This window comes from Pleurodeles waltl, chromosome 3_1, assembly GCF_031143425.1.
Source record: "Pleurodeles waltl isolate 20211129_DDA chromosome 3_1, aPleWal1.hap1.20221129, whole genome shotgun sequence".
Taxonomy (NCBI): Eukaryota; Metazoa; Chordata; class Amphibia; order Caudata; family Salamandridae; genus Pleurodeles; species Pleurodeles waltl.
The window spans coordinates 591,606,539-591,630,121 of record NC_090440.1 but is presented as its reverse complement, the minus strand read 5'-3'; positions in this window follow the sequence as shown (position 1 = coordinate 591,630,121).

Here is a 23,583-nt window from a genome sequence, read left to right as displayed (position 1 = left end):
CCAGATTTATACCAGATAGAAACACCTTCTTAAACATCAGGAGATTAATTCACTTAATGCACAGCACTATTGAGGAGGAAGCCGTGGCTATATCCCTGGACATAGAAAAAGCTTTTGATACGCTCAGCTGGGATTATCTTTACCGCACACTAGAGGCATTTGGTTTTCAAAACGGCTTCATAAACTAGATTAGGACATTAAACCACAAACCCATAGCCCAAGTAAAAATGGGACAAGTCATTTCTAAAGAATTCCCCATTGGTAGGGGCACCCGGCAGGGCTGCCCGCTCTCTCCCTTATTATTTGCTATTGCAATGGAACCTTTAGCAATTAAAACTCCGAAGCAACCCACACGCCTGGGGCATTCCAGAACTCAATTTATATCACATTGTGTCTCTATACGCTGATGATGCCCTAATCTACCTACGCAAACACTCTTCATCTGTCACAGAGATAATGCAAATACTAGACAACTTTGCACGGCCTCAGGATTACGCATAAATTGGACCAAATCATGCATTTTCCCCCTCAACCCTAAACCGAATGAACAACATGGGATATTACCCCAAAACCAACTCCCCTGGTCCCTATCAACCTTTAAATATCTAGGTATACAGGTTTACCACTCTATAACAGATTTAAAAGAAGGCAACTTGGACCGCCTGATCAGATCCACCCGAGGCTCGCTGCCATTCTGGAGTTCACTCACACTATCCCCTATGGGCAGGACCACCATAGCTAAAATGCTAGTCCTACCAAGCTTCCTTTATTATTTCACTGCTCTCCCGATATCTCTGCCACGCTCATTCTTCCATAAACTACACTCCCTCCTGACTGATCTACTATGGGGCAGAGATAGACGCAGGGTGGCACCATCTATTACACAACACCCACAAGAAGAGGGCGGACTAGGCATGCCAAACCTAGAATTATACTACGCTGCTGCTCAACTGCAATGGATCACCCTATTGCTCAATAATTCAACTTCCCCAGAATACGTAGCGTTAAACGCACACACAGCACCACAATCAATCCCAACAACACTACTGGCTGGGCCCACTTACCCCTGAATAGATCTCCATTATTAGACGCAGCTAGACTCTGCAGGAGAAAATATATCCAGGGCAGAACCACTTCCCCCCTTACTCCCCTTCATTACTTCTATCTTAAATACCGAAAGTGCAGGACCTATCATCTCATCACGACATACGGGTAACTAAAACATTAAACATGGGTGACTTATACTCAAACTCTCGCATAACCACTTTTGCAGAACAGGTGTCTGCTGGGACAATGCAAACTGGAGCATTCTTGTTGTATGGCACCATTACTAAAATTTTACGCAACTTCTGGGGTAGTAACTATACCGAACCCAATGAATCCCCTTTACTCACCACAATCCTTGTAGGAAAGTACCATCTTGCCTGGCATGTTACCCCCATTTTTCACTGTATGTATGTTGTTTTAGTTGTATGTGTCACTGGGACCCTGCCAGCCAGGGCCCCAGTACTCATAAGTGTGCCCTGAATGTGTTACCTGTGTTATGACTAACTGTCTCACTGAGGCTCTGCTATCCAGAACCTCAGTGGTTATGCTCTCTCATTTCTTTCAAATTGTCATTAACAGGCTAGTGACCAATTTTACCAATATACATTGGCATACTGGAACACCCTTATAATTCCCTAGTATATGGTACTGAGGTACCCAGGGTATTGGGGTTCCAGGAGATCCCTATGGGCTGCAGCATTTCTTTTGCCACCCATAGGGAGCTCTGACAATTCTTACACAGGCCTGCCACTGCAGCCTGAGTGAAATAACGTCCACGTTATTTCACAGCCATTTTACACTGCACTTAAGTAACTTATAAGTCACCTATATGTCTAACCTTTACCTGGTAAAGGTTAGGTGCAAAGTTACTTAGTGTGTTGGCACCCTGGCACTAGCCAAGGTGCCCCCACATTGTTCAGGGCAAATTCCCCCGACTTTGTGAGTGCGGGGACACCATTACACGCGTGCACTACACATAGGTCACTACCTATGTGTAGCTTCACAATGGTAACTAAGAATATGGCCATGTAACATGTCTATGATCATGGAATTGCCCCCTCTATGCCATCCTGGCATAGTTGGCACAATCCCATGATCCCACAGATCTGTAGCTCAGATCTGGGTACTGCCAAACTACCTTTCCCGGGGTTTCACTGCAGCTGCTGCTGCTGCCAACCCCTCAGACAGGTCTCTGCCCTCCTGGGGTCCAGCCAGGCTTGGCCCAGGATGGCAGAACAAAGGACTTCCTCAGAGAGAGGGTGTTACACCCTCTCCCTTTGGAAAAAGGTGTCAGGGCAGGGGAGGAGTAGCCTCACCCAGCATCTGGAAATGCTTTCATGGGCACAGATGGTGCCCATTTCTGCATAAGCCAGTCTACACCGGTTCAGGGACCCCTTAGCCCTGCTCTGGCGCGAAACTGGACAAAGGAAAGGGGAGTGACCACTCCCCTGACCTGCACCTCCCCTGGGAGGAGCCCAGAGCTCCTCCAGTGTTCTCCAGACCTTTGCCATCTTGGAAACAGAGGTGCTGCTGGCACACTGGACTGCTCTGAGTGGCCAGGGCCAGCAGGTGACGTCAGAGACTCCTTCTGATAGGCTCCTTCAGGTGTTGCTAGCCTAACTTCTCTCCTAAGTAGCCAAACCCTCTTTTCTGGCTATTTAGGGTCTCTGCTTTGGGGATTTCCTTAGATAACGAATGCAAGAGCTCATCAGAGTTCCTCTGCATCTCTCTCTTCACCTTCTGCCAAGGAATCGACTGCTGACCACCCTGGAAGCCTGCAAAACTGCAACAAAGTAGTGAAGACGACTACTGCAACTCTGTAACGCTGATCCTGCCGCCTTCTCGACTGTTTTCCTGGTGGTGCATGCTGTGGGGGTAGTCTGCCTCCTCTCTGCACTAGAAGCTCCGAAGAAATCTCCTGTGGGTCGACGGAATCTTCCCCCTGCTACCGCAGGCACCAAAGAACTGCATCACCGGTACCCTGGGTCTCCTCTCAGCACGACGAGCGAGGTCCTATGAATCCAGCAACTGTGTCCAAATGACTCCCACAGTCCAGTGACTCTTCAGTCCAAGTTTGGTGGAGGTAAGTCCTTGCCTCCCCACGTCAGACTGCATTGCTGGGAACCGTGACTTTTGCAGCTACTCCGGCCTCTGTGCACTTCCGGCGGAAATCCTTTGTGCACAGCCAAGCCTGGGTCCACGGCACTATAACCTGCATTGCATGACTTTCTAAGTTGTCCTCCAGCGGCGTGGGACTCCTTTGTGCAACTTTGGGTGAGCACTGTTTCACTCCTCTTTGTAGTGCCAGTTCTGGCACTTCTGTGGGAGGAGCCTGCTTTTGAGAGACCTTTTTGTCTTGCTGGGCACTCCCTCTGTCCCCAGACGCAATTGGCGACATCCTGGTCCATCCTGGGCCACAGCAGCATTAAAAAACCTCTTACCGCACGATTTGCAGCTAGCAAGGCTTGTTTGTGGTTTTTCGGCAGGAAAACACTTTTGTACGACTCACCACGGCGTGGGAAATCCATCCTCCAAAGGGGAAGTCTCTAGCCCTTGTCGTTCCTGCAGAATCCTCAGCTTCTACTGTCCAGTAGCAGCTTCTTTGCACCCACAGCTGGCATTTCCTGGGCATCTGCCCATCTCCAACTTGCTTGTGACTTTTGGACTTGGTCCTCTTGTTCCACAGGTACCCTCGACTGGAAATCAATCGTTGTTGCGGTGCTGGTTTGTGTCTTTCCTGCAGAATTCCCCTATCACGACTTCTATGTCCTTTGGGGAACTTTAGTGCAATTGCACTCACTTTTCAGGGTCTTGGGGTGGGCTATTTTTCTAACCCTTACTATTTTCTAATAGTCCCAGCGACCCTCTACAAGGTCACATAGGTTTGGGGTCCATTCGTGGTTCGCATTCCACTTTTGGAGTATATGGTTTGTGTTGCCCCTATCCCTATGTGTCCCCATTGCATTCTATTATGACTATACATTGTTTGCACTGTTTTCTAATACTATACTGCATATTTTTGGGATTGTGTACATATATCTTGTGTATATTTGCTATCCTCATACTGAGGATACTCACTGAGATACTTTTGGCATATTGTCATAAAAATAAAGTACATTTATTTTTAGTATATCTGTGTAATGTGTTTTCTTATGATATTGTGCATAGGACACCAGTGGTATAGTAGGAACTTTGTATGTCTCCTAGTTCAGCCTAAGCTGCTCTGCTATAGCTACCTTCTTTCAGCCTAAGCTGCTAGAAACACCTCTTCTACACTAATAAGGGATAACTGGACCTTGTACAGAGTGTAAGTACCCCTTGGTACCCACTACAAGCCAGGCCAGCCTCCTACATTGGTTGTGCAGCGGTGGGATAAGTACTTGCAACTGCTTACCACTTTGTCATTGTGTACTTGTCATAAGAGAATAATATACAAAACAAGTTCAGTGTATGTACACCTAACCAAAAAGATTTGCTTTTCTTCTCTTACACTATCTGCTAAGTGCTGAAAAATACTCCTAAACTTTCAAAAAGTTTCAAAAAGTTGAAAACGTTTTTTTTCCTGTTCTTTAAAAAGTCCTGAAACATTTTCTATCTTTTAACTGTCTCTAAACATTCTTCTATCATGTCTGGTGTAGGAACTCCTCTTAATTTGGTCAATACAACTTATGACCACCTTAACTTTAAGAGCCTAAGGAGTCTCTGCATTGATAGAGGTTTAGTGGTAGGAAAGAACCCTTCTAGAGAATTACTGTCTAACATGGTCATTGAGAATCATAAGGCCTTAGCTGGCAGTTCAATTGAGAAGTTAGGAGATAGCTCACACTCTGACTCAGGGGAGCCGCTTGAGAGAGTGGTACAGGGTTCACTTCCTAATCTGCCCCTTAGCAGACCACCTTTCATTGCTGGTAGTAATAGAAGCTCCAATCATAGTAGGGAAGGTTTTATTCCTGAAGGCCAGGTTGTTAGAGTGCCAACTGTTAGGGACAGGTCTCCCTCTGCTCATTCCAATATTTCCTCTGTGTCAAAACATTCCCAACCCACCCACCTTATGACAAAATGTTAGAAAGGGAACTCAATAAGTTGAGAGTGGAAGAGACCAGGCTGAAGCTTAAACAGCAACAGCTGGCTCTAGACAGGGAATCCCTAGACTTAGAGAAGGAGAGACAGAGGTTGGGGTTTGGACCCCATGGTGGCAGCAGCAGTATTCCTGATAGCAATCCTGTGAGAGAGTATGATTCCAGGAACCTGCACAAGATAGTCCCCCCTTACAAGGAGGGGGTGACATTAACAAGTGGTTTGCTGCACTTGAGAGGGCCTGTATGGTACAGGTGGCCCCTCAAAGGCAGTGGGCTGCTATCCTATGGCTATCTTTCAATGGAAAGGGTAGGGATAGGCTCCTTACTGTTAAGGAAAGTGATGCCAATGATTTTACAGTTCTTAAGAATGCACTCCTAGATGGTTATGGCTTAACCACTGAACAGTACAGGATCAAGTTCAGAGAAACCAAAAATTTGTTGACCATTCAGTGAAGGCCTTGGAGGGGTGGTTACATGGCAGTAACGTTTCTGACTATTAGAGCCTGTATAACTTAATCCTGAGAGAGCATATTCTTAATAAGTGTGTGTCTGATTTGTTGCACCAGTATCTAGTGGACTCAGATCTGACCTCTCCCCAAGAATTGAGAAAGAAGGCAGACAAATGGGTCAGAACAAGAATGAACAGAAAAGTTCATACAGGGGGTGACAAGGATGGTAAGAAGAAGGATGGTAAGTCTTCAGACAAGGGTGGGGACAAATCTAAAAATGAATCTTCATTAGGCCCACAAAAACACTCTGGTGGGGGTGGGGGCCCCAAATCCTCTTAAAATCAAGTAAAGAAACCATGGTGCTATTTATGTAAAGTAAAAGGCCATTGGACAACTGATCCCAGTTGTCCAAAGAAAAAAGCACCAAGCCTCCTACCACTACAACCCCTGCTGCTACACCTAGTGCCCATAGTAATAGCAGTGGTGGTGGGAGCAAACCTACTAATAGCCAATCCAAGGGAGTAGCTGGGCTCACTTTTGGTAATTTAGTTGGGGTTGGTCTTGTTCGGAAGACCACAGAGGCTGTGCTAGTCTCTGAAGGTGCCATTGATTTGGCCACCTTGGTTGCTTGTCCCCTTAACATGGATAAGTACAAGCAACTTCCCCTAATCAATCGTGTTGAGGTTCAGGCCTACAGGGACACAGGTGCCAGTGTTACAATGGTAATAGAGAAACTGGTACACCCTGAACAGCACCTACTTGGTCACCAGTAACAAGTGACAGACACTCATAACAACACTCTTAGCAACCCCATGGCTGTTGTGAATCTCAGCTGGGGGGGTGGAGGGGTTACTGGTCCAAAGAAAGTAGTGGTTGCTTCAGATTTACCTGTAGACTGTCTACTAGGAAATGATTTAGAGACATCAGCTTGGGCAGAAGTGGAGTTGGAGGCTCATGCAGCAATGCTGGGCATTCCTGGGCATATGTTTGCTTTGACAAGGGCTCAGGTCAAAAAGCAAAAAGGACAGGGTGACTTGGATCCTGGATCAATGGCCCAAGTGCTCCCTAAAGCTAAGGTTAGTAAGGGTAAATCCCTACCCACTATCCCTCCCTCTACAGATGATTCAACTTCTGAGGCAGAAGAATTTCCCCCCTGTGCAGAACCTTTACCAGAGGAGCCGGCAGGAGACACTGCTGAGCTTTTGGGTGGAGGGGGGCCTGCCAGGGAGGAGCTGAGTGTGGCACAGCAAACCTGTCACACATTAGAGGGTCTCAGACAGCGAGCTGTCAAACAGCAAAATGGAGATGTCAGTGACTCACATAGAGTTTACTGGAAGGACAACCTCTTGTACACAGAGGCAAGGGACCCAAAACCTGGAGCAGCCAGGAGATTGGTCATTCCCCTGCAGTACAGAGAGTTCCTCCTAACTCTGGCACATGACATTCCTTTAACTGGACATCTGGGTCAGATTAAAACATGGGAAAGTCTTGTCCCCCTGTTTCACTGGCCTAGGATGTCAGAGGACACACCAGATTTTTGTAAGTCTTGTGTGACCTGCCAAGCCAGTGGCAAGACTGGTGGCACTCCAAAGGCTCCCCTTATTCCACTACCTGTGGTTGGGGTTCCCTTTGAAAGGGTAGGGGTTGACATAGTTGGCCCCCTTGACCCGCCTACTGCTTCAGGCAATCGGTTTATCTTGGTGGTAGTGGACCATGCCACAAGATATCCTGAAGCAATTCCTTTAAGGACCACTACAGCACCTGCAGTGGCAAAAGCCCTCCTGGGAATCTTTTCCAGGGTGGGTTTCCCAAAAGAGGTTGTATCAGACAGGGGTAGCAACTTTATGTCTGCATACTTGAAGGCCATATGGAAGGAATGTGGTGTAACATACAAATTCACCACACCTTATCATCCACAAACAAATGGACTGGTAGAGAGGTTTAATAAAATCCTCAAAGGAATGATAATGGGACTCCCTGAAAAACTCAGGAGGAGATGGGATGTCCTGTTACCTTGCCTCCTTTTTGCTTAAAAAGAGGTACCCCAGAAAGGAGTGGGATTCAGCCCCTTTGAACTATTATTTGGGCAACCTGTAAGAAGTCCTCTAACACTTGTAAAGGAGGCTTGGGAACAACCTTTAAAAGCTCCTAAGCAAGATATAGTGGACCATGTACTTGGCCTAAGATCCAGAATGGCTGAGTATATGAAAAAGGCCAGTAAAAACCTTAAGGCCAGCCAAGAGCTCCAAAATCAATGGCATGATTAGAAGGCTGTTCTGATTCAGTACCAACCAGGACAGAAGGTGTGGGTATTGGAGCCTGTGACCCCAAGAGCACTCCAAGACAAACGGAGTGGACCCCATCTCATTGTTGAAAAGAAGGATAGAGGTCACCTATTTGGTTGACCTGGGCACTGCCAGGAGTCCCCTTAGTGTGCTCCATGTCAATCGCCTAAAACCCTACTATGACAGGGCTGATCTCACCCTGCTCATGGCAACAGATGAAGGACAGGAAGAAGAGAGTGACCCTTTCCCTGATCTCTTCTCTTCAACAGAACAGGATGCTCTAGTGGAAGGTGTAGTTTTGGCAGACTGTCTTACTGCTGAGTAGAAAGACAACTGCATAAATCTCCTAGGTCAGTTTTCTGAACTCTATTCAACTGTGCCAGGCACCACATCTTGGTGTGAGCACACAATAGATACTGGAGACAGCATGCCTGTCAAAAGTAAAATCTATAGGCAGCCTGACCATGTCAGGGACTGCATAAAACAAGAAGTTCAGAAAATGTTTGAACTAGGAGTGGTTGAACATTCTGAAAGCCCATGGGCCTCTCCTGTGGTACTTGTACCAAAGCCTCATTCCAAAGATGGGAAAAGGGAAATTAGATTTTGTGTAGACTACAGAGGTCTCAACCAGGTAACTAAAACTGATGCTCACCCTATACCCAGGGCAGATGAGCTAATAGATACACTGGCATCTGCCAAATATCTAAGCACCTTTGATTTGACTGCAGGGTATTGGCAGATTGTAGGAGGCTGGACTGGCTTGTAGTGAGTACCAAGGGGTACTTACACCTTGCACCAGGCCCAGGTATCCCTTCTTAGTGTATAGGGGTGTCTAGCAGCTTAGGCTGATAGAAAATGGTAGCTTAGCAGAGCAGCTTAGGCTGAACTAGGAGACGAGTGAAGCTCCTACAGTACCACTAGTGTCATATGCACAATATCATAAGAAAACACAATACACAGATATACTAAAAATAAAGGTACTTTATTTTTATGACAATATGCCAAAGTATCTCAGTGAGTACCCTCAGTATGAGGATAGCAAATATACACAAAATATATGTACACAATACCAAACATATGCAGTATAGTATTAGAAAACAGTGCAAACAATGTATAGTTACAATAGGATGCAATGGGGGCACATAGGGATAGGGGCAACACAAACCATATACTCCAAAAGTGGAATGTGAACCACGAATGGACCCCAAACCTATGTGACCTTGTAGAGGGTTGCTGGGACTGTAAGAAAACAGTGAGGGTTAGAAAAATAGCCCACCCCAAGACCCTGAAAAGTGAGTGCAAAGTGCACTAAAGTTCCCCAAAGAGCACAGAAGTTGTGATAGGGGAATTCTGCAGGAAACACCAAAACCAGCAATGCAACAATGATGGATTTCCAGACGAGGGTACCTGTGGAACAAGGGGACCAAGTCCAAAAGTCACAAGCAAGTCGGAGATGGTCAGATGCCCAGGAAATGCCAGCTGTGGGTGCAAAGAAGCTGCTACTGGACAGTAGAAGCTGAAGGTTCTGCAGGAACGACAAGGGCTAGAGTCTTCCCCTTTGAAGGATGGATCCCCCACGCCGTGGAGAGTCGTGCAGAAGTGTTTTCCTGAAGAAAGACCGCCAACAAGCCTTGCTAGCTGCAAATCGTGTGGTTAGGGTTTTTGGATGCTCCTGTGGCCCAGGAGGGACCAGGATGTCGCCAATTGCGTCTGGGGACAGAGGAGGCGTCGAGCAAGACAAGGAGCCCTCTCAGCAGCAGGCAGCACCCGCAGAAGTGCCCGAAAAAGGCACTACGAAGATGTGTGAAACAGTGCTCACCCGAAGTCTCACAAAAGAGTCCCACGTCGCCGGAGGACAACTTAGGAGGTTGTGCAATGCAGGTTAGAGTGCCATGGACCCAGGCTAGACTGTTGTAGGAGGCTGGACTGGCTTGTAGTGAGTACCAAGGGGTACTTGCACCTTGCACCAGGCCCAGTTATCCCTTATTAGTGTATAGGGTGTCTAGCAGCATAGGCTGATAGATAATGGTAGCTTAGCAGAGCAGCTTAGGCTGAACTAGGAGACGAGTGAAGCTCCTACAGTACCACTTAGTGTCATATGCACAATATCATAAGAAAACACAATTCACAGTTATACTAAAAATAAAGGTACTTTATTTTTATGACAATATGCCAAAAGTATCTCAGTGAGTACCCTCAGTATGAGGATAGCAAATATACACAAGATATATGTACACAATACCAAAATATGCAGTAATAGTATTAGAAAACAGTGCAAACAATGTAAAGTTACAATAGGATGCAATGGGGACACATAGGGATAGGGGCAACACAAACCATATACTCCAAAAGTGGAATGCGAACCACGAATGGACCCCAAACCTATGTGACCTTGTAGAGGGTTGCTGGGACTATTAGAAAATAGTAAGGGTTAGAAAAATATCCCACCTCAAGACCCTGAAAAGTGAGTGCAAAGTGCACTAAAGTTCCCCAAAGGACATAGAAGACGTGATAGGGGAATTCTGAAGGAAAGACACAAACCAACAATGCAACAACGATGGATTTCCAGTTGAGGGTACCTGTGGAACAAGGGGACCAAGTCCAAAAGTCACAAGAAAGTCGGAGATGGGCAGATGCCCCGGAAATGCCAGCTGTGGGTGCAAAGAAGCTGCTTCTGGACAGTAGAAGCTTAGGTTTCTGCAGGAACGACAAGGTCTAGAGACTTCCTCTTTGGAGGACTGATCCATCACGCCGTGTAGAGTTGTGCAGAAGTGTTTTCTTGCCGAAAGACCGCCAACAAGCCTTGCTAGGTGCAAATCGTGCAGTAAGGGTTTTTGGATGCTGCTGTGGCCCAGGAGGGACCAGGATGTCGCCAATTGCGTCTGGGGACAGAGGGGCGTCTAGCAAGACAAAGAGCCCTCTCAGCAGCAGTTAGCACCCGCAGAAGTGCCAGAAACAGGCACTATGAGGATGCGTGAAACGGTGCTCACCCGAAGTCGCAGAAAGGAATCCCACATCGCCGGAGAACAACTTAGGAGGTCCTGCAATGCAGGTTAGAGTGCCGTGGACCCAGGCTGGACTGTGCACAAAGGATTTCTGCTGGGAGTGCACGGAGGCCAGAGTAGCTGCAAAAGTCGCGATTCCCAGCAATGCAGTCTGGCATGGGGAGGCAAGAACTTACCTCCACCAAACTTGGACTGAAGAGTCACTGGACTGTGGGAGTCACTTGGACAGAGTTGCTGGATTCAAGGGACCTCGCTCGTCGTGCTGAGAGGAGACCCAGGGTACAGGTGATGCAGGTCTTTGGTGCCTGCGGTTGCAGGGGGACGATTATGTCGACCCACGGGAGATTTCTTCGGAGCTTCTAGTACAGAGAGGAGGCAGACTACCCCCACAGCATGCACCACCAGGAAAACAGTCGAGAAGGCGGCAGGATCAGCGTTACAGAGTTGCAGTAGTCGTCTTCGCTACTATGTTGCAGTTTTGCCGGCTTCCAGCAAGGTCAGCAGTCGATTCCTTGGCAGAAGGTGAAGAGAGAGATGCAGAGGAACTCGGATGAGCTCTTGCATTCGTTATCTGAGGAATCCCAAGAGACAGAGACCCTAAATAGCCAGAAAAGAGGGTTTGGCTACCTAGGAGAGAGGATAGGGTAGCAACACCTGAAGGAGCCTATCAGAAGGAGTCTCTGACGTCACCTGATGGCACTGGCCACTCAGAGCAGTCCAGTGTGCCAACAGCACCTCTGTTTCCAAGATGGCAGAGTTCTGGAGCACACTGGAGGAGCTCTGGGCAACTCCCAGGGGAGGTACAGGTCAGGGGAGTGGTCACTCCCCTTTCCTTTGTCCAGTTTCGCGCCAGAGCAGGGCTAAGGGGTCCCTGAACCGGTGTAGACTGGCTTATGCAGAAATGGGCACCATGTGTGCCCATGTAAGCATTTCCAGAGGCTGGGGGAGGCTACTCCTCCCCTGCCTTCACACCATTTTCCAAAGGGAGAGGGTGTAACACCCTCTCTCAGAGGAAGTCCTTTGTTCTGCCATCCTTGGCCAGGCCTGGCTGGACCCCAGGAGGGCAGATGCCTGTCTGAGGGTTTGGCAGCAGCAGCAGCTGCAGTGAAACCCCAGGAAGGGCAGTTTGGCAGTACCAGGGTCTGTGCTACAGACCACTGGGATCATGGGATTGTGCCAACTATGCCAGGATGGCATAGAGGGGGCAATTCCATGATCATAGACATGTTACATGGCCATATTCGGAGTTACCATGGTGAAGCTACATATAGGTAGTGACCCATATGTAGTGCACGCGTGTAATGGTGTCCCCGCACTCACAAAGTTCAGTGAATTGGCTCTGAACAATGTGGGGGCACCTTGGCTAGTGCCAGGGTGCCCACACACTAAGTAACTTTGCACCTAACCTTTACCAGGTAAAGGTTAGACATATAGGTGACTTATAAGTTACTTAAGTGCAGTGTAAAATGGCTGTGAAATAACGTGGACGTTATTTCACTCAGGATGCAGTGGCAGGCCTGTGTAAGAATTGTCAGAGCTCCCTATGGGTGGCAAAAGAAATGCTGCAGCCCATAGGGATCTCCTGGAACCCCAATACCCTGGGTACCTCAGTACCATATACTAGGGAATTATAAGGGTGTTCCAATAAGCCAATGTAAATTGGTAAAATTGGTCACTAGCCTGTTAGTGACAATTTGAAAGTAATGAGAGAGCATAACCACTGAGGTTCTGGTTAGCAGAGCCTCAGTGAGACAGTTAGGCACCACACAGGGAACATATACATGCACACCTATGAGCACTGGGGCCATGTGTGACAGGGTCCCAGTGACACATACATATAGGCCACAACCTTATGAGCACTGGGGCCCTGACTAGCAGGATCCCAGTGACACATAACAAACATACTGAAAACATAGTGTTTTCACTATGAGCACTGGGGCCTAGCCATCAGGATCCCAGTGAGACAGTGAAAACAGTGACAAACATCCTGACATACACTCACAAACAGGCCAAAAGTGGGGGTAACAAGGCTAGAAAGAGGCTACGTTCTCACACAACCCCCCCCCAAACGAAGGACAATAAGGCTAACCTTGGCCAGTTGAGACTTTATTGTCTAAGTGGTGATAAGTAGAGAGTAGCTCTGCAATAGACTGGTTACTCCCTTTATCATCCACTATATGGTTACTTCCCTGTGGGGATGTAAACCACCCTGTTTGAAGTTTTTTAGCTAAGCAACAATGTGAAGATGTATTTTCAGAGTTTCTATCAGTAAGTTTTAGTTTAGAGCAGTGGGAATTGTCCACTGAACCTATTTGTAGTGATGGAAATGCCAGACAGGGATGCTGTCTCAGAAAAGCCATAGCTGGGCAAAAACTTTGTCAATCTGGCTGGAAGAGAGAACAGGGATGCTGTTTCTCTTGAGTTGGAGCAGGGCAGGGATGCTGTCCTATGAGCTCCACACTAGGGCAGGGATGCTGTCCTAAGTGTTGTGAGGTAGTGCAGGGTTTCTGCACTAAAGTTTCTCTGGGAGGGTTGGAGGGATGCTCCATGTTAACTAAAATGGTGCTCTTTTTCTCACCAATGTAAGTTATCCCACAGAGAGGTACTTCCACCTCAGGGAGTCCAGCTTTGCCAGCTGATGATTCCCTTGGAACAGGTGCCACCCCAGGAGAGGTTTCTCCCACCACAGGAATAGTATCCTGAATGGTAGGGTGGTTAGGGGATACTGTGATACCCTTTTTACCTGTTGATGGAGAGGGATCCTGAGTTTTCAGGCCTTCTCTCCTTTGCTTTTTCATTTCACTTGAAATGAGAGGGAACAATTCCTCAGGGATGCCCAGCATGGCTGCATGGGCATAAAACTCTACATCAGCCCACCTGAGGCCTCTAGGTCATTACCTAAGAGACAGTCTACAGGTAAGCTAGGTGATACCACCACCTGCTTAGGGCCAGTAACTCCACCCCAACTAAACTGAATTATAGCTAAGGGAAGAAACTTAGTGGAGTTATGGACATCAATAATCTTATACTGTTGTCCAATGATGTGTTGTTCAGGAGGCACTAGGTTTTCAGTCACCAAAGTGAAACTGGCACCTGTGTCCCTGTAGGCCAAGGCCTCAACACCATTTATTGAAACTGTCTGCCTGTACTTATCCATTGTAAGGGGACAAGCAGCCAGTGTGGCAAGGCCAATGCCACTAGGTGTGACAGAAACTGTCTTGGGACTGATGACATCAGTTTCCACTATGGACCCATAAGTGAACCCAACTACACCCTTTGCTTGACTGTTGCCAGCAGTCCCACCACTAGTACCACTACTGCTAGGGGCACTAGAGCTTGATGTATTAGTGGTGGTAGGCTCAGGGGGTTTACCTGGACAGGACTTATCCCCTGGCCCATGGCCTCTATTTTTACACACAAAGCACCAAGGCTTTTTAATGTGTGCAGATTGGGAAGAAGAGGAATAATTTGTTTTATCCCCACCCTCTGAAGAGTGTTTAAGATTTGAAGTGGGATCTTTGGACTGCACAACCAATGTAGGAGGCTGGACTGGCTTGTAGTGAGTACCAAGGGGTACTTGCACCTTGCACCAGGCCCAGTTATCCCTTATTAGTGTATAGGGTGTCTAGCAGCTTAGGCTGATAGATAATGGTAGCTTAGCAGAGCAGCTTAGGCTGAACTAGGAGACGTGTGAAGCTACTACAGTACCACTTAGTGTCATATGCACAATATCATAAGAAAACACAATACACTGTTATACTAAAAATAAAGGTACTTTATTTTTATGACAATATGCCAAAGTATCTTAGAGTGTACCCTCAGTGAGAGGTTAGGAAATATACACAAGATATATATACACAATAGCAAAAATATGCAGTATAGTCTTAGAAAACAGTGCAAACAATGTATAGTTACAATAGGATGCAATGGGGAAACATAGGGATAGGGGCTACACAAACCATATACTCCAAAAGTGGAATGCGAACCACGAATGGACCCCAAACCTATGTGACCTTGTAGAGGGTCGCTGGGACTATTAGAAAATAGTGAGAGTTAGAAAAATAACCCTCCCCAAGACCCTGAAAAGTGAGTGCAAAGTGCACCAAAGTTCCCCTAAGGACAAAGTAGTCGTGTTAGAGGAATAATGCAGGAAAGACACAAACCAGCAATGCAACAACTGTGGATTTCCAATCTAGGGTACCTGTGGAACAAGGGGACCAAGTCCAAAAGTCACAAGCAAGTCGGAGATGGGCAGATGCCCAGGAAATGCCAGCTGCGGGTGCAAATAAGCTTCGACTGGACAGAAGAAGCTGAGGTTTCTGCAGGAACGAAAAGGGCTAGAGACTTCCCCTTTGGTGGACGGATCCCTCTCGCCTTGGAGAGTCGTGCAGAAGTGTTTTCCCGCCGAAAGGACGCCAACAAGCCTTGCTAGGCGCAAATCGTGCGTTTGGCGTTTTTGGACGCTGCCGGGGCCCAGGTGGGACCAGGAGGTCGCAAATTGGACCTGAAGAGAGAGGGGACGTCGAGCAAGACAAAGAACCCTAACTGAAGCAGGTAGCACCCGGAGAAGTGCCAGAAACAGGCACTACGAGGATGCGTGGAAGTGCACGGAGGCTGGAGTAGCTGCAAAAGTCGCGGTTCCCAGCAATGCAGCCCAGCGAGGTGAGGCAAGGACTTACCTCCACCAAACTTGGGCTGAAGAGTCACTGGACTGTGGGGGTCACTTGGACAGAGTCGCTGGATTCGAGGGACCTCGCTCGTCGTGCTGAGAGGAGACCCAAGGGACCGGTAATGCAGCTTTTTGGTGCCTGCGGTTGCAGGGGGAAGATTCCGTCGACCCACGGGAGATTTCTTCGGAGCTTCTGGTGCAGAGAGGAGGCAGACTACCCCCACAGCATGCACAAGCAGGAAAACAGTCGAGAAGGCGGCAGGATCAGCGTTACAGAGTTGCAGTAGTCGTCTTTGCTACTATGTTGCAGGTTTGCAGGCTTCCAGCGCGGTCAGCAGTCGATTCCTTATCAGAAGGTGAAGAGAGAGATGCAGAGGAACTCGGATGAGCTCTTGCATTCGTTATCTGAAGTTTCCCCAGAGACAGAGACCCTAAATAGCCAGAAAAGAGGGTTTGGCTACCTAGGAGAGAGGATAGGCTACTAACACCTGAAGGAGCCTATCAGCAGGAGTCTCTGACGTCACCTGGTGGCACTGGCCACTCAGAGCAGTCCAGTGTGCCAGCAGCACCTCTGTTTCCAAGATGGCAGAGGTCTGGAGCACACTGGAGGAGCTCTGGACACCTCCCAGGGGAGGTGCAGGTCAGGGGAGTGGTCACTCCCCTTTCCTTTGTCCAGTTTCGCGCCAGAGCAGGGGCTAAGGGGTCCCTGAACCAGTGTAGACTGGCTTATGCAGAATTGGGCACATCTGTGCCCAAGAAAGCATTTCCAGAGGCTGGGGGAGGCTACTCCTCCCCTGCCTTCACACCATTTTCCAAAGGGAGAGGGTGTCACACCCTCTCTCAGAGGAAGTTCTTTGTTCTGCCATCCTGGGCCAGGCCTGGCTGGACCCCAGGAGGGCAGATGCCTGTCTGAGGGGTTGGCAGCAGCAGCAGCTGCAGTGAAACCCCAGGAAGGGCAGTTTGGCAGTACCAGGGTCTGTGCTACAGACCACTGGGATCATGGGATTGTGCCAACTATGCCAGGATGGCATAGAGGGGGCAAATCCGTGATCATAGACATGTTACATGGCCATATTCGGAGTTACCATGGTGAAGCTACATATAGGTAGTGACCTATATGTAGTGCACGCGTGTAATGGTGTCCCCGCACTCACAAAGTTCAGTGAATTGTCTCTGAACAATGTGGGGGCACCTTGGCTAGTGCCAGGGTGCCCACACACTAAGTAACTTTGCACCTAACCTTTACCAGGTAAAGGTTAGACATATAGGTGACTTATAAGTTACTTAAGTGCAGTGTAAAATGGCTGTGAAATAACGTGGACGTTATTTCACTCAGGCTGCAGTGGCAGGCCTGTGTAAGAATTGTCAGAGCTCCCTATGGGTGGCAAAAGAAATGCTGCAGCCCATAGGGATCTCCTGGAACCCCAATACCCTGGGTACCTCAGTACCATATACTAGGGAATTATAAGGGTGTTCCAGTAAGCCAATGTAAATTGGTAAAATTGGTCACTAGCCTGTTAGTGACAATTTGAAAGTAATGAGAGAGCATAACCACTGAGGTTCTGGTTAGCAGAGCCTCAGTGAGACAGTTAGGCACCACACAGGGAACATATACATGCACACCTATGAGCACTGGGGCCCTGTGTGACAGGGTCCCAGTGACACATACATATAGGCCACAACCTTATGAGCACTGGGGCCCTGACTAGCAGGGTCCCAGTGACACATAACAAACATACTGAAAACATAGTGTTTTCACTATGAGCACTGGGGCCTACCCATCAGGATCCCAGTGAGACAGTGAAAACAGTGACAAACATCCTGACATACACTCACAAACAGGCCAAAAGTGGGGGTAACAAGGCTAGAAAGAGGCTACTTTCTCACAGTACCCTCAGTATGTGGATAGCAAATATACACAAGATATATGTACACAATACCAAAATATGCAGTAATAGCAATAGAAAACAGTGCAAACAATGTATAGTCATAATAGTATGCAAAGGGGGCACATAGGGATAGGGTGTAAGAGGCTGGACTGGCTTGTAGTGAGTACCAAGGGGTACTTACACCTTGCACCAGGCCCAGGTATCCCTTATTAGTGTATAGGGTGTCTAGCAGCTAGGCTGATAGATAATGGTAGCTTAGCAGAGCAGCTTAGGCTGAACTAGGAGACGAGTGAAGCTCCTACAGTACCACAAGTGTCATATGCACAATATCATAAGAAAACACAATACACAGATATACTAAAAATAAAGGTACTTTATTTTATGACAATATGCCAAAAGTATCTCAGTGAGTACCCTCAGTATGAGGATAGCAAATATACACAAGATATATGTACACAATACCAAAATATGCAGTAATAGTATTAGAAAACAGTGCAAACAATGTATAGTTACAATAGTATGCAATGGGGACACATAGGGATAGGGGCAACACAAACCATATACTCCAAAAGTGGAATGCGAACCACGAATGGACCCCAAACCTAAGTGACCTTGTAGAGGGTTGCTGGGACTATTAGAAAATAGTAAGGGTTAGAAAAATAGCCCACCCCAAGACCCTGAAAAGTGAGTGCAAAGTGCACTAAAGTTCCCCAAAGGACATAGAAGTCGTGATAGGGGAACTCTGCAGGAAAGACACAAACCAGCAATGCAACAACGATGGATTTCCAGTCGAGGGAACCTTTGGAACAAGGGGACAAAGTCCAAAAGTCACAAGCAAGTCAGAGATGGGCAGATGCCCAGGAAATGCCAGCTGTGGGTGCAAAGAAGCTGCTACTGGACAGTAGAAGTTGAGGATTCTGCAGGAACGGCAAGGGCTAGAGACTTCCCCTTTGGAGGATGGATCCCCCACGCCGTGGAGAGTCGTGTAGAAGTATTTTCCTGAAGAAAGACCGCCAACAAGCCTTGCTAGCTGCAAGTCATGCGGTTAGTGTTTTTGGCTGCTGCTGTGGCCCAGGAGGGACCAGGATGTCGTCAATTGCGTCTGGGGACAGAGGAGGCGTTGAGCAAGACAAGGAGCCCTCTCAGAAGCAGGCAGCATCTGCAGAAGTGCCGGAAAGGGCACTACGAAGAGGAGTGAAATGGTGCTCACCCGAAGTTGCACAAAGGAGTCCCCCGTCGCCGAAGGGCCACTTAGAAAGTCGTGCAATGCAGGTTAGAGTGCTGTGGACCCAGGCTTGGCTGTGCACAAAGGATTTCTGCCGGAAGTGCACAGAGGCCGGAGTAGCTGCAAAAGTCACGGTTCCCAGCAATGCAGTCTGGCGTGGGGAGGCAAAGACTTACCTCCACCAAACTTGGACTGAAGAGTCACTGGACTGTGGGAGTCATTTGGACACAGTTGCTGGATTCATAGGACCTCGCTCGTCGTGCTGAGAGGAGACCCAGGGTACCGGTGATGCAGTTCTTTGGTGCCTGCGGTAGCAGGGGGAAGATTCCGTCGACCCACGTGAGATTTCTTCGGAGCTTCTAGTGCAGAGAGGAGGCAGACTACCCCCACAGCATGCACCACCAGGAAAACAGTCGAGAAGGCAGAAGGATCAGCGTTACAGAGTTGCAGTAGTCGTCTTCGCTACTTTGTTGCAGTTTTGCAGGCTTCCAGCGCGGTCAGCAGTCGATTCCTTGGCAGAAGGTGAAGAGAGAGATGCAGAGGAAGTCTGATGAGCTCTTGCATTCGTTATCTAAGGAAATCCCCAAAGCAGAGACCCTAAATAGCCAGAAAAGAGGGTTTGGCTACTTAGGAGAGAAGATAGGCTAGCAACACCTGAAGGAGCCTATCAGAAGGAGTCTCTGACGTCACCTGCTGGCCCTGGACACTCAGAGCAGTCCAGTGTGCCAGCAGCACCTCTGTGTCCAAGATGGCAGAGGTCTGGAGCACACTGGAGGAGCTCTGGGCCCCACCCAGGGGAGGTGCAGGTCAGGGGAGCGGTCACTCCCCTTTCCTTTGTCCAGTTTCGCGCCAGAGCAGGGCTGAGTGGTCCCTGAACCGGTGTAGACTGGCTTATGCAGAAATGGGCACCATGTGTGCCCATGAAAGCATTTCCAGAGGCTGGGGGAGGCTACTCCTCCCCTGCCTTCACACCTTTTTCCAAAGGGAGAGAGTGTAACACCCTCTCTCTGAGGAAGTCCTTTGTTCTGCCTTCCTGCCTTCCTGGGCCAAGCCTGGCTGGACCCCAGGAGGGCAGAAACCTGTCTGAGGGGTTGGCAGCAGCAGCAGCTGCAGTGAAACCCCGGGAAAGGCAGTTTAGCAGTACCAGGGTCTGAGCTACAGACCCGTGGGATCATGGGATTGTGCCAACTATGTCAGGATGGCATAGAGGGGGCAATTCCATGATCATAGACATGTTACATGGCCATATTCGGAGTTACCATTGTGAAGCTACACATAGGTAGTGACCTATGTGAAGTGCACGCGTGTAATGGTGTCCCCGCACTCACAAAGTCCAGGGAATTTGCCCTGAACAATGTGGTGGCACATTGGCTAGTGCCAGGGTGCCCACACACTAAGTAACTTTGCACCTAACCTTTACCAGGTAAAGGTTAGACATATAGGTGACTTATAAGTTACTTAAGTGCAGTGGTAAATGGCTGTGAAATAACGTGGACGTTATTTCACTCAGGCTGCAGTGGCAGGCCTGTGTAAGAATTGTCAGGGCTCCCTATTGGTGGCAAAAGAAATGCTGCAGCCCATAGGGATCTCCTGGAACCCCAATACCCTGGGTACCTCAGTACCATATACTAGGGAATTATAAGGGTGTTCCAGTATGCCAATGTAAATTGGTGAAATTGGTCACTAGCCTGTTAGTGACAATTTGTACAGAAATGAGAGAGCATAACCACTGAGGTTCTGGATAGCAGAGCCTCAGTGAGACAGTTAGGCATCACACAGGGAACACATACATATAGGCCACAAACTTATGAGCACTGGGGTCCTGGCTAGCAGGGTCCCAGTGACACATAACAAACATACTGAAAACATAGGGTTTTCACTATGAGCACTGGGCCCTGGCTAGCAGGATCCCAGTGAGACAGTGAAAACACCCTGACATACACTCACAAACAGGCCAAAAGTGGGGGTAACAAGGCTAGAAAGAGGCTGGTTGTCCTCCGCCTTCGTGGGACCCTCTTGTGCAACTTCGGGTGAGCTCGGGTTCACTCCACTTTGTAGTGCCTGTTCCGGCACTTCTCCAGGTGCTGCTTGCTTTTGAGTGGGCTCTTTGCCTTGCTGGATGCCCCCTCTGTCTCCTCACGCAATTGGCGACATCCTGGTCCCTCCTGGGCCACAGCAGCATCCAAAAACCCTAACCGCGACCCTTGCAGCTAGCAAGGCTTGTTTGCAGTCTTTCTGCATGGAAATCCTTCTGCATGACTCTTCACGACATGGGACATCCATCCTCCAAAGGGGAAGTTTCTAGCCCTTGTCGTTCGTGCAGAATCCTCAGCCTCTACCATCCGGTGGCATCTTCTTTGCATCCACAGCTGGCAGTTCCTGGGCATCTGCCCACTCCTGACTTGATCGTCACTTTTTGACTTGGTCCCCTTGTTCCACAGGTACCCTCGTCTGATAATCCATTGTTGTTGCATTGCTGGTGTTGGTCTTTCCTGCAGAATTCTCCTATCACGACTTCTGTGCTCTTTGGGGAACTTAGGTGCACTTGGCACCCACTTTTCAGGGTCTTGGGGTGCCCCTATCCCTATGTGCCCCCATTGCATTCTATTGTGACTATACATTGTTTGCACTGTTTTCTATTGCTATTACTGCATATTTTGGTATTGTGTACATATATCTTGTGTATATTTGCTATCCTCATACTGAGGGTACTCACTGGGATACTTTTGGCATATTGTCATAAAAATAAAGTACCTTTATTTTTAGTATATCTGTGTATTGTGTTTTCTTATGATATTGTGCATTTGACACTAGTGGTACTGTAGGAGCTTCACTCGTCTCCTATTTCAGCCTAAGCTGCTCTGCTAACCTACCTTTTCTATCAGCCTAAGCTGCTAGACACCCCTCTACACTAATAAGGGATACCTGGGCCTGGTGCAAGGTGTAAGCACCCCTTGGTACTCACTACAAGCCAGTCCAGCCTTCTACACCGGGTTCTGTGCTATAGACCCGGGGGATCATGATCATGATCTTAGACATGTTACATGGCCATGTTCGGAGTTACCATTGTGACGCTATACATAGGTAGTGACCTATGTATAGTGCACGTGTGTAATGGTGTCCCCGCACTCACAAAGTCCGGGGAATTTGCCCTGGAAGATGTGGGGGCACCTTGGCTAGTGCCAGGGTGCCCACACACTAAGTAACTTTGCACCCAACCTTCACCAGGTGAAGGTTAGACATATAGGTGACTTATAAGTTACTTAAGTGCAGTGGTAAATGGCTGTGAAATAACGTGGACGTTGTTTCACACAGGCTGCAATGGCAGGCCTGTGTAAGAATTGTCAGATCTCCCTATGGGTGGCAAAAGAAATGCTGCAGCCCATAGGGATCTCCTGGAACCCCAATACCCTGGGCACCTCAGTACCATATACTAGGGAATTATATGGGTGTACCAGTATGCCAATGTGAATTGGTGAAATTGGTCACTAGCATGTTAGTGACAATTTGGAAAGCAGAGAGAGCATAACCACTGAGGTTCTGATTAGCAGAGCCTCAGTGAGACAGTTAGTCATCACACAGGGAACACATACAGGGCACATACTCATGACCACTGGGGCCCGGCCTGGCAGTGTCCCAGTGACACATAGACTTGGCACGGACTTTCCTCCACCAAACTTGGACTGAAGAGTCCCTGGACTGTGGGAGTCACTTGGACAGAGTTGCTGATTTCCAGGGACCACGCTCGTTAGGCTGAGATGGGACCCAGGGGACCAGTGATGCAGTCTTTTGGTGCCTGCGTTAGCAGGGGGAAGATTCCGTCGACCCACTGAAGATTTCTTCGGAGCTTCTGGTGCAGGGTGATGGCAGGCTAACCCCAGAGCATGCACCACCAGGAAACAGTTGAGAAAGCCGGCAGGATTAGGCGCTACAATGTTGCTGGTAGTCATCTGGCTACTTAGTTGCGGTTTTGCAGGTGTTCTGAGCAGTCAGCGATTGATCCTTTGGTAGAAAGTGAAGAGGGAGATGCATAGGAACTCTGGTGAGCTCTTGCATTCGTTATCTGAAGAATTCCCCTAAGCAGAGACCCTAACTAGCCATAAAAGGAGGTTTGGCTAACAAGGAGGGAGGATTGGCTACCAAGAGAGGTAAGAGCCTATCAGAAGGAGCCTCTGACGACACCTGCTGGCACTGGCCACTCAGAGCAGTCCAGTGTGCCACCAACACCTCTGTTTCCAAGATGGCATAGGTCTGGGACACACTGGAGGAGCTCTGGGCACCTCCCTGGGAGGTGCAGGTCAGGGGAGTGGTCACTACCCTTTCCTTTGTCCAGTTTCGCGCCAGACCAGGGCTGGGGGATCCCTGAACCGGTGTAGACTGGCTTATGCAGAATTGGGCACCATCTGTGCCTATCAAAGCATTTCCAGAGGCTGGGGGAGGCTACTCCTGTAGGAAAGTACCATCTTGCCTGGCATGTTACCCCCATTTTTCACTGTATATATGTTGTTTTAGTTGTATGTGTCACTGGGACCCTGGTAACCCAGGGCCCCAGTGCTCATAAGTGTGCCTGAATGTGTTACCTGTGTAGTGACTAACTGTCTCACTGAGGCTCTGCTAATCAGAACCTCAGTGGTTATGCTCTCTCATTTCTTTCCAAATTGTCACTGACAGGCTAGTGACCATTTTTACCAATTTACATTGGCTTACTGGAACACCCAAATTTGGAAAGCAGAGAGAGCATAACCACTGAGGTTCTGGTTAGCAGAGCCTCAGTGAGACAGTTAGGCATCACACAGTGAACACATACAGAGCACATACTTATGAGCACTGGGGCCCTGCTGGCAGGGTCCCAGTGACACATAGACTAAAACAACATATATGCAGTGAAATATGGGGGTAACATGCCAGGCAAGATGGTATTTTTCTACAATCTTG